The sequence below is a fragment of the Propithecus coquereli genome, unplaced genomic scaffold (assembly GCF_000956105.1).
Source record: "Propithecus coquereli isolate 6110/MARCELLA unplaced genomic scaffold, Pcoq_1.0 Scaffold83, whole genome shotgun sequence".
Taxonomy (NCBI): domain Eukaryota; kingdom Metazoa; phylum Chordata; class Mammalia; order Primates; family Indriidae; genus Propithecus; species Propithecus coquereli.
The window spans coordinates 3113360-3125063 of NW_012154507.1; the positions used below are offsets into that span (position 1 = coordinate 3113360).

At 42.0% G+C, this 11704-nt stretch overlaps 1 protein-coding gene across 1 annotated transcript in view; it reads right to left on the bottom strand.

Annotated features, from left to right (window-relative positions):
- Positions 1-9400, bottom strand: part of LOC105825828 (calcium-binding protein P-like) — a 38213-nt gene extending 28813 nt beyond the window's left edge. Inside the window, exon 1 of the mRNA XM_012663731.1 lies at positions 9313-9400. The gene's annotated coding sequence lies outside the window, so the exon portion shown is untranslated. The remainder of the gene's footprint in view (positions 1-9312) is intronic.
- Positions 9401-11704: the final 2304 nt, after the last annotated feature.

Consider the following 11704-nt stretch of genomic DNA (forward strand, 5'->3'; position numbering starts at 1 on the left):
AATAAATCATAGTCATAATAAGTAAATTATATGTTAAAATAGAATATGTTTCAAGAAGGTACTGCCAAGGGGGAAAACAGACTTGGGGAAGGGAGGTTGGAAGTGCAGAGAAAGAGGGGCAGTTTTAACTAGGGTGGTCAGTATACTTCCTTAAGAAGGTGATGTGTGAGAAAAGATTCCAAGGAGGTGAGGAAGGTAGGTGTGCACAGGAAACAGCCAATGCAAATCCTAAGGCAAGCGTATGCCTAGCTGATTAACACCACCACCACTACCTAACAAATAAGCAAATATGTCAGCCATTGCTGTCAGTTTCTTAACAATGTATCCCTCTCCCCCCACTCAAAAAATCTGTGCTAACCAAGAAAAAAACTCATCCATTCAACAAACATTTACTGAACAACAACCATGTACTAGGTAACACCCTCAGTACTAAGGACACAGAAAAGAACATGACAGGCACCAGTTTCTATTGTAAGCCATAAAGACCTCAGGAAAGGGCCTGAGGTTGACTACAAAGCCTATTTAATATATACAAGAAATACTTTTTTTCTCAATAAGCTCTTTGGCATATTGAGCCTTCACTGCCTTTTTTTTTTTAAATAGCGCAGATTTACACAAATTTGACCTCTAAATAAGTGGGATGATACTGTACTGAAAGTATCTCAAAATCTCTATCTTTAGATCATAGATATCTGGCTCGTCTTCAGTTTCTTTACCTGAAGAAATGACAATTTCAAAAGTACAGCAGGGCACGTTGGCTCACCCTGTAATTGCAGCACTCTGGGAGGCTGAAGTAGAAAGATCCTGTAAGGCCAGGAGTTCAAGACCAGCCTGGCCAACATAGCAAAACCCTGTCTCTACAAAACACTTAAACATTAGCCAGGTTTGGGGGCTCACGCCTGTAGTCCCAGCTACTCAGGAGTCTGAGGCAGAAGGATCGCTTGACTCTAGGAGTTCGAGGCTACAGTGAGCTACGATTATGCCACTATACTTCAGCCTTGGCAACACAGTGAGACCTTGCCCCCGTCCCCCGCCCAAAAAAACCAGTATTGATTACTTTCTTTTTCCCCATTAGGTTAAAGGATACTCTAAGATTAATTGAAAACACATTTCTACATGTTAAGGAATGTATGTGAGAGAAAACAGAACAAAAAATATTAATGCTACATTAACCTTATACCCTAACTTACTTTTTTTTTTTTTTTTACGAGACAGAGTCTCACTCTCTTGCCTGGGGCGAGTGCCGTGGTGTCAGCCTAGCTCATAGTAACCTCAAACTCCTGGGCTCAAGCAATCCTACTGTCTCAGCCTCCCGAGTAGCTGGGACCACAGGCACGCGCCACCATGCCTGGCTAATTTTTTCTACATATATTTTTAGCTGTCCAGTTAATTTCTTTCCATTTTTTTGGTAGAGACGGGGTCTCGCTCTTGCTCAGGCTGGTCTCGAACTCCCAAGCTCAGAACGATCCGCCCGCCTCGGCCTCCCAGAGTGTTAGGATTACAGGCGTGAGCCACCGCGCCCGGCCCCTAACTTACTTTTTAATTAAGATAATTCCTGAAAAACACATTAGTCTATTGTCTTGCTGTCAGGTAACTGTCAAGTATTTACAAGTACAAGGGTTTCTCTTCTAACCTTAACCATCAGTCTCCCCTGAGGATTGGACTAAATAAAATGAAAATATGCTTCACCGGACTTAGCATTACATTAGCTACCTGTGTCATCCATGTTTTCAAGGCATCATCGGTACCTTAAGGGTAGAAGTACTTTTTCCCTCTACCTAAATGTCCTATCAGGCAAATTAAGAACTACCCTATAAGATCAGCAAATATAAAAACTGTGTCAGCAAGGATGTGAAAAAATTGTTGTGCTGTACAACTGCAAATACTCTGACCCAGGAGTTCCACTTCGAAGAATTTATTGCACAAAAGAACATAGGAATAAGGTTATTCACTGCAGCATTGTTTGTGATAGAAAAAAGACAATGAAAACTACATTTCCTACCCTCCCTTGCATTCAGATGGGACTATAACACTAAATTCTAGCAAATCAAACATAATTCAAAGTGCTGTGAAGTGGCAGTTTCTAGAAACCTTCCTTTAAACAGGCTAGTTGTAGCATCTGCTCCTTCTTGCATCCCCCTGCTCAGAATGCCCTGCAATAGCTGGAGACCCAGCTAGGTCAGTGAGGACACAGGCAACACACACAGCAGTAACAGTGTAGAAAAAGCCCAGACAATCAGAAATGTGATGGTGTGGGGGATGAAGATAGATTGCATGGCTATCTTGACTGTGGCATTTGTTATACAGGTACATACAACTGCCAGAACTCACTGGACCGTACACTTAATATCTGTGCACTTTACTATCTTCGTTATGCCTCAGTTTAAAGAGAGTAAGAGAAAAAGAATAATGTCATGAGTGCTATATGAGCCCTCGACCACCTATCTGAATTTTTATAAGAGAAAAAAAATACTTTTTTAAGTCATTGTGATTTTAGGTTTTCTGTCTCAAATACACTCTTCATACACCAATATGTAAAGAATGTAAAAATCTACTGTTTAATTAACAGTATGTACAGTATGCTACCATATATACATATGTGTGTGTGTATGTATTTTTAAGAGCAGCCAGGCACGGTGGCTCATACCTGTAATCCCAACACTTTGGGAGGCCAAAGTCAGAGGATCACTTGAGGTCAGGAGTTCAAGACCAGCCTGGGCAACGTAGTGAGACCCTGTCTTGACAGAAAAATAATTTTAAAAGTTAGCTGGGTGTGGTGGTGGGCACCTATAGTTCTAGCTACTTGGGAAGCTCGCATCACCCTCCAGGAACCTCCACCTATTCAGCTACCTGGAAGCCAGAGCAAGACTCTGTCTCTTATTTTAAAAGAAAGAAAGAAAGACAGTAGGGAGACTAGAATATATACTAGAAGGTTAAGAAACTAATAACATGGGTAGCTTTCAGAAAACATAGGTGGCTAGCTAAATCAAAAAGACCAACAAGCCTTTTTTCTGATTAACTGAAGAAGTCATATAAAGTTTCTTCCGTTTACTAGAGGAGTAGAGATTCTAAAGAGTTACAAATAGGATCATTTGAAAGTCTACTGAATCACTTTAGAAACGGAAATAAAATGAGGATTTCTGATCTTATGTCTTAGATGGTTTTCAAAACTATTTTAAAATATGCATATATAAACTCTTACCTTTTCATGGCATAAACAATGTAACAAAAGTTACTCAAAATCTACCTACTTTTACTAGACCATTTAATTTTGCAGTCATCCAAGTCTTGGTCTCTATTTGTGCAGCTGTGATTAGTGTAAATAATTTTATTCAATTTTCATGAACTTTTTTCTATGTAATACTGATAATTAAATTGCACAAATAAAAATGTTCCTTTACTTCAGAAATACCCATAACATTTTGGATTTTCCTTTTTGAAAGCTGTTTCTTGCACCAATGCCAAAAAATGACTATCCAGATCATAAGATAGAAGCCACCAAATATCAACTGATCAATCCCAATTAAAAACAATCTCTTGGCCAGGTGGGGTGGCTCACGCCTGTAATCCTAGCACTCTGGGAGGCCAAGGTGGGTGGATCGCTCAAAGTCAGGAGTTCCAGACCAGCCTGAGCAAGAGTGAGACCCCGTCTCTACTAAAAATAGAAAGATATTATCTGGACAACTAAAAATATATATATATAGAAAAAATTATCCAGGCATGGTGGCACATGCCTGTAGTCCCAGCTACTCGGCAGGCTGAGGCAGGAGGATCGCTTGAGCCCAGGAGTTTGAGGTTGCTGTGAGCTAGGCTGACGCCACGGCACTCTAGCCAGGACAACAGAGCCAGATTCTGTCTCAAAAAAAAAAAAAAGAAAAAAACAATCTCTTAAGAGATAAATACGTTTAAAACCCATAAAGGAGACATCACTTATACCTTTTGGCTGACAGTACAGATGGAGCAGTCCTAGTCCAAAAATCTGAAATCCAAAATGTTTCAAAATCCAAAACTTTCTGAGCACTGACATGACACCACAAATGGAAAATTGCACACCTCACTTCATGTGACAGGTCGCAGTCAAACCACAGCACACAACAATGAAGGTGACGTTAATGCTGCAGAAAAAATGCTGCTTTAGGAAAAACTCCTCAAACTGTGCTTTCCTCTAGACTCCACCATAATCAACACAGAAGATGACTTCAATGACCAAAAGTCACAGGTTTTCCCCACGCACACCAAGCAGCAGACACCAGCTAAGTGTCCTCTAATTCAATTCTGACACTATCTACCTGGAGATAGCATCAGATCCAACAGGGTGAGGGCTCAAAAACTGGTGAGTCCCCAAAACTGTCCCCCACATACATCAGTTCCAAGTTCAGGCCTCCAGAGCTTCTGACCAACTAGCTGCAAGTTGAGGTTTCCATGACCCTCTCTATGGGTTTAATTTGCTGGAGCGGCTCAAAAAACTCAGGGAAAAACTTACTTAGGTTTATGGGTTTATTACAAAGGATGTTAGGTTATCAAGTATGAAATGTTTTATTTCCTTAAGTACTACATTACACAGTTGTTATCTCTAACACTTTCACTTTTATACTTCTTATTTTTATTGTGAAGGCACATCCTCATTCTTTCAAAAGCAGTGTTTGGCTTGTGATTATCTTTCAAATTTTTTTTAGAGCAATTTTTGTGAAACCGTGGATAAGTCAAAATTTGTGTTATTCTCGAATGTGAGTTCTGTCGTGGAACCAATGCAGTGCAGACAGCTCAAAATATCAACGGAGTGTTTGGGAAGGATATGGCTGATTTATGCACAGTATATTGATAGTGTGAGAAGTTCTGTTGTGGTGATTTTAATCTTGAAAAATGAGCCACGTAGGTGACCAGAGACCAAGGTGGATGGTGAGGTCAAAGTTGTAGTGGAACTGAATCCATCTCAACCTACTCATGAATTAATTAGCAGCAAGGTTCAACATTACTATTCCAACAATATTGGACCATTTGAAACAAATTGGAAGATAAAGAAGCTGTATAGATGGGTTCTGAATCAATTAAACGAGCATCAGAAATCATCTAGAAGCTTGCCTTTTTTTGTTGTCAGGACATAAAGAGGACCCATTTCGACACCCTATCGTTACACGTGATGAAAAATAGATTCTTTTTGACAGTCCAAATGTTCAACACAGTGGCTGGATAAAGAGGAAGTGCCGGAACACAATCCAAAACCAAATATTCATCAAAAAAAGCTAACGGTGTCTGTTTGGTGGTCCAGCACTGGTATTATCCACTACAGCTTCATGAAACCTGGTCAATCCATTACAGCGGATGTCTACTGCAAACAATTGGATAAATGATGAGGATGCTTGTGATTAAGCACCTGAGACTGGTCAATAGAGACAGACCAATCCTATTGCAAGACAACACTAGACCACATGTCGCACACATGACGCTGCTCAAACTACAGAAGCCAGACTTGGAAACTCTGTTATCCACCATATTCACGAGACCTTGCACCAAATGACTACCACTTCTTCCAGGCTTTGGACCACTTCATGCAAGGAAAAATATTCAATTCTCAACAAGCTGTGGAAAACATCTTTCATAATTTCATTACCACTTGCTCTCCAGACTTCTTCGCTATTGGCATAAACAAGCTACCGTTAAGTTGGCAAAATTGTGTCGATAGTTTAGGCACATACTTTCATTAATTGTACTGCTTCTTGTTTGAGATATAAGAAACTTTTGATTCAAAATCAGACATTTCATATATGACCTAATATAAAGCATACAGAGGAAGAGATGAATAGGGCGAGGTATGGGGGAAGGGGTGCAGAGGAGCCTCCATGCCTTGCCTTGGGCGCATCACCCTCCAGGTACCTCCATGTGTTCAGGTGGACACTCACTGTATGCAGGCCTCTTAGGTTTTTATGGAGAACCATGATGAAATGTGATTAGCCTTCAGGGTATGGGGTGGGACTCTCTCTGGAATGAGAGTCTTATGACCCACAATAAGAAAGGTGGGGGAAGCCAAAGAGATTCTGTTTCCTGAGGCTTGCTCCTGAGGCCTAAGGCCCCCAAGATCATAACAACAAAAGACTGTAACAAGGACTATGGGAGTTATGAGCCAGGAATTGTGGATGAAAACCAATATATATATCATAACACATACATGCCTACAGACAACATGGCGAAAACATGTGAAAGGCTTATTGAACAACTAGAGCAGCATGCATTCAGAACAAACAAGAAATCATGTCAATTTATAAAATCAAAGAGAGACTGCCAAAACAAAAATCATTGTTAATGGTGACAATGATGACTATGGAGGAAACATTTTAAAAAGCTATCAAGCAGAACGTTTCCTCATCCCTACAGGACCCACTTCCTGGTCCCTCAAGCACTTCTGATGTTTTTTCTTGCATAAAAAAATAAAATACAATGTACAGTAACCTTTTAATTAGAACACAGCATCACAGGAAGCCCACCATTGTTCGCTGCTGCTATTGTTTAATAGCTGACACAGGTATTCTGGTGATGCTACTGTGCTGCTCAGTCACCCCGAAGACATTATTTTTCCACTGTATTAATGGTATGTCATTTTTTTTACTGTTAGATATTTACGTGTGAATAAGTATATGAAAATGACTGTTTATCAATAGCATATAAATTCAGAGTCAAGAATGATAGTGATGCCAAACAGCCACAGATTGCCCACATTGTTGAGACGGTGACATCTTTGCTTTCTGACAGTTCAATGTACATATTTTGTTTCATGCACAAAATTATTTAAAATACTGTATTAAATTACCTTCAGGCTATGTGTATAAGGTATACACGAAACATAAGTGGATTTTGTGTTTGACTTGAGTCCCATCACCAAGATATCTCATGTATAAGCAAATATTCCAAACTCTAAAAAGAATCCAAAATCAGAAAACATTTCTGGTCCCAAGCATGTTGGATAAGGGATACTCAACAAACAGCACAAACTTCAAATCATTTCCAACAGGGCTGAAGGGTTACAAACAAAATCACTAATCCATTAAAAATTCTTAGTAACTCATATGGAAATTTCATTTGGGGCCTCTGAAACACATGTAGGCACAGACAATAATCATTAACCCTTTCAAAGTAAATGCTCCTGAGGATAAAGACTACACTTTCCAATACAGTTCATTGTATCATTCTAGAAAGTAGAACTTTCAGTAAAGGGAAATTCAAATGCAGAAGGCTCAAAGTAAACACACAATTAACACTTGGTGAGTGAACTGAATAGTTTAGAAAAATAATGCAGAGGGAAATAAAATTAAGCTTTACTTCTTTGAATAATATGTCTACGCCACAGCCATACAATACAAATGGCAAATTTCTTTAAAAAACTGAGTACACCGAGATTCATTAATGAAGGCTTGACATGGTTTTATTCTAAAGGATAAAAAAACTAAGTTTGAGTCTATCAAGAACATTAAATTCAATTCATGTTGAACCTTCAAGAATGGTATCACTGGCCAGGTATACTGGCTCACTCCTATAATCTCAGCACTTTGGGAGGCCCAGGCAGGAAGATTGCTTGAGGCTAGGAGTTCAAGACCAGCCTGGTTAACATAGCAACACCCTTGTCTCTACAAAAATTTTTTTTAAATTAGCCAGGGGTGGTGGCAGGCACCTACCTGTAGTCCTAACTACCAGGGAAGCTAAGGCAGGAGGATCACTTGAGCCCAGGAGTTCGAGGCTGCAGTGAGCTATGATTGTGCCACTGCACTCTAGCCTGGGTAACAAACAGAGACCCTGTCTCTAAAGTGAAAATAAAAAAAAAAATGTTATATCACTGTTACTTTAATAAAACAAGCAGGCTAACATCCTCTACAAATGGAAAGGTGGGAAGTTCTTTTATCCTAACTTCTCCTAAGGTATCAATTTGGAGGGGGAAAAATGGACTAATCAAATTAATTTCAGATAGGACTCTCCAAGAATACCTTGACACTAGTTTGAGACCAGCCTGGGCAACACAGTGAGACGTTATTACTATAAAAAATTGAGAAATTAGTCAGGGGTACTGATACACACGCCTATGGTCCCAGCTACTAAGGAGGCTGAGGCAGGAGTATCGCTTGAGCCCAGGAGTTTGAGGTAGAAGTGAGCTATAATGATGCCTCTGCACTCTACCCAGGGTGACAGAGACTCCGCCTCAAAAAAATAAAAATAAAAATTTCATTTAAAATCCGACTCCCTCCTCCTGGCCATTTGCTTTAAAAAATGCTATAGCAGATAATGTCTAACACACACAAAAATAGTAAAGCAAACCGAATTATCAATACACCAACTGGTTCTATTTTTTTTTTTTCAGTAATTCTGCCCACAAGCCATCGAACTGAGTTCAGCTTCATTAAAGGCATTTACATTAAATACCCAACCCCCCTCAAAGCCTCCTATCTTACCTATTTCTAAATCAAATGTGTCTCATATTTAACTGTAATAACGGTGCTTCTTTAAAACTAAATTAAAGACCTTGATAGCTATTACATAGCTATGGAACACGCTGTATGGAACAACTTTCGATTCAAATCCGCTGCGATCCCAGGCGTTGATAGAGGACTGAACTTCCTTTTCCTCCCCTGCCGGTCCTCCCGGCCCTTCGGCGCGCTCAGGTCCCCGCCCGGGCCTGCAGTGACATCACGCCCCATCTCCTGGAGACCCCTGACGTCACAGACACGCGGACCCACAGTATCATTATGACTTAATCGTGGACTGGGGCCGAACCGCAGTCGACAGCTGAGCCCAGGGAAGCATCCGAGCCTCCGTCCTGCCCAGTCCCCGAGGAAGGTTAAGGACAAACGCCAGCTCACCTGCGCTGGGGCAGGGACCTACAGAGTGGCCGGGCGCACAGGGGCGAGGCGACCCCCACCCAGAGCCCTACTTCCTCGCCTGCGCGGTGCCGCGGGTAGGAGCGGCGGCCCGGTGCCTGCTCGCGGCCTATCCGTAATCTCCTCGGCTTCAGGCCTGACTCCGGACCCCGCTCCCGCCTGTCGGCCCGCGAGACACTCAGTGGCCCGCGGAAAAGCTTAGCGCCCGACCCGTGCATGGGCGGAGGGCAGCCCATGAGGCGCGGGGCGCCGGGTCCCCGCTACGTACACACCGGGCGGCCGCGAGCCCCAGACCTGCGGGCAGCGCCCACGCCCCCGCCCCCACCCCCACCCTCCCGGCGCCTGGGAGCACAGGCGGGCGGCGGGAGGGGCCGGAGAGCGGCCACGGTGGCCGCCGCGGGACCCCAGCCGCGCCGCCCTCACCCCACACCCCACTTCGGCCCCGACCCACCTGTGCTTCTTCCCGGGGCTGCACCAGCCCGATGCGGCGGCAACGGCGGGAAGCCTGGCTCGCTCCCCACAGCTGAAGCGGGCCGAGCACCCAACCCAAGCCCCGAAACCCATTTGTTTGGCTAAAACGGCGTGACGTCACACAACGGCCCAATCGACGGTTGGCCGGGGGGAGGGGCCGGGGAACCAGGAGGTCGCAGCGCCCCCTGCGGGACGCTGGGGACGAAAAGGGGGAAAGTGAAAAGGGAGATCAGGGCCAAGCGTCTTGGATCCCGGAGTGACAGAGCGATAGAGCTGGAACGTGACTGCAGGGAAGGGAATCAAACCCACAGGCCAGCCACAATGGGAGTGACATCAGGGTGCAGTCAACAGACCTGACAAGTTTATTAATACTCACGGCGGACCCGGAGCTATAATTGGTATTAGATAGTGCTCGATATCCTAGCCGACTTGGGTCCCAGTCTTGGTTCTGCTACTGTCTTGGAGGGCTGAGGCTGAGCTTCAGAGTTCCAATTTGTAAAATGAAGAGGTTGGAAGAGTCCCTTCTGTCATGCCTTTCCATGCAAATCATGGCAGGAATACCTATCACAAAGTAGATAAACTTTGAGGTTGACAATCTCAAACTGTTAAAGTCTATAGAAGCTTATGGATTTGTTAATGATGAATATAAAATAGGTTTTTAATACTTTATATTCAAATCAGAGGGCTAGTGAGGAAGCTTTTTATCTCCAACCTTTTAAATTATCATTGTTTTCATTATAAAAGTACTTTTAGCCACATTGAAAAACATAAGGACAATAAAGAAAAGTCCTTCATCCCATCACAGCCACTCTTAGCATTTGGTGTATTTTCTTTTAGAACTTTTTCCCCACTCATATTTATTTTATAATGTTGTAATCATAGCATGAAGATAGTTTTGGATCGTGTCGTTTCACTTTTATAAGCATTTCTCATATTTCTACATAAGCTTCATAACCAACTTAACAGATGCATAAAATTACAATAAGTAGATATATGAAATATACTGCATCAATACCCTATTCCCTATTATATTCATTAATTCCCTATTGGACATAAATTATTTCCTTCTCTTTTTACCATCTTAAAGAAATTGTAGAACATCTTCGTGAATGTATATTTTTTAGGATAGATACCCAGAAATGGAATTACTAGGTGAAAGAGTATCAACACTTTTTAAAACAACTCATGACATGTAAAACACCTTTATAGTTATTAACGCAAATGATTTTTAAAAGGTTGTGTTAGAGTAGGAGACAGGGCTGAGACCAGATGCAAGGGCTTGCAGAGTGGGTGCAGGTATTGAAATAAACAATCCTCAGGCAGAAGGTAACTAGGCTACTAGGCTAGGAGCTGGATGCAAAGACATCCAGTGTGGGTACAAGTGGTAAAGTCTAACTAAGGGGCAGGGGATTGATAACCACAGACAAGGACTGGCTTCAATTGACTTGTCAGCTATCTGGGTTACCTTACATGAACTTTGGCTAATTACAATGTCATTTGCACTGTGGTTTTAAAATTTCTTCATCCTGGAAATTGCCATGACAGTTCCAAAACAACCATATAAACCATGAAAATGGGAAGGAACCCAATTCTAGGAATTACTACCCAAATTCTTAGTAAAAGCCAACCCCTTAGCCTTGAATATTCTTCCCCTCAATTAGCAAGACTTCATAAGACCAAAAACCTCTTCCTCCCAGTGTAGCTGCACTATTCAAGCCTGCCTGCTTCCTCTCTCTTGGGACAGTGTACTTTCACTTTTGCCCTCAATAAAAGCTGCTTGTTTTGGCTTAAGTGGTGTATCCTTAAATTCTTTTCTTCTGATAATCATCAAAAACCTCAAAGAACCTCCACTCGGAGGACAGTAACAGTTGTACTAAGTTACACTTAAATCAGCAACTTTGCTTTTAGCTAGTCTTAAAAAAAGTAGTTTTGTCCAATTGTAAAACTCCTAAAATATATGTGTAAAATCTTAAATATCAAAAATTAAAAAGAAAATGAAAAGATAATTTTAAAAAATAACCTGGGCCAGGGTCTGTGGCTCATCTGTGTAATCCTAGCACTCTGGGAGGACAAGGCAGGAAGATCACTTGAGGTAAGGAGTTCAAGGCCAGCCTGAGCAAAATCTAGACCCCCCCCATATCTGCTAAAAATACAAAAAAAAAAAAAAATTAGCCAGGCAACTAAAAATAGAAAAAATGAGCTGGGCATGGTGGTATGTGCCTACAGTCCCAGCTACTAGGTAGGCTGAGGCAGGAGGATCACTTGAGCCCAGGAGTTTGAAGTGGCTGTGAGCTAGGCTAACATCATGGCACCGTAGCCCCGGCAACAGAGCAACACTCTGTCTCAAAAAAATAAATTAATAAAAATAACTA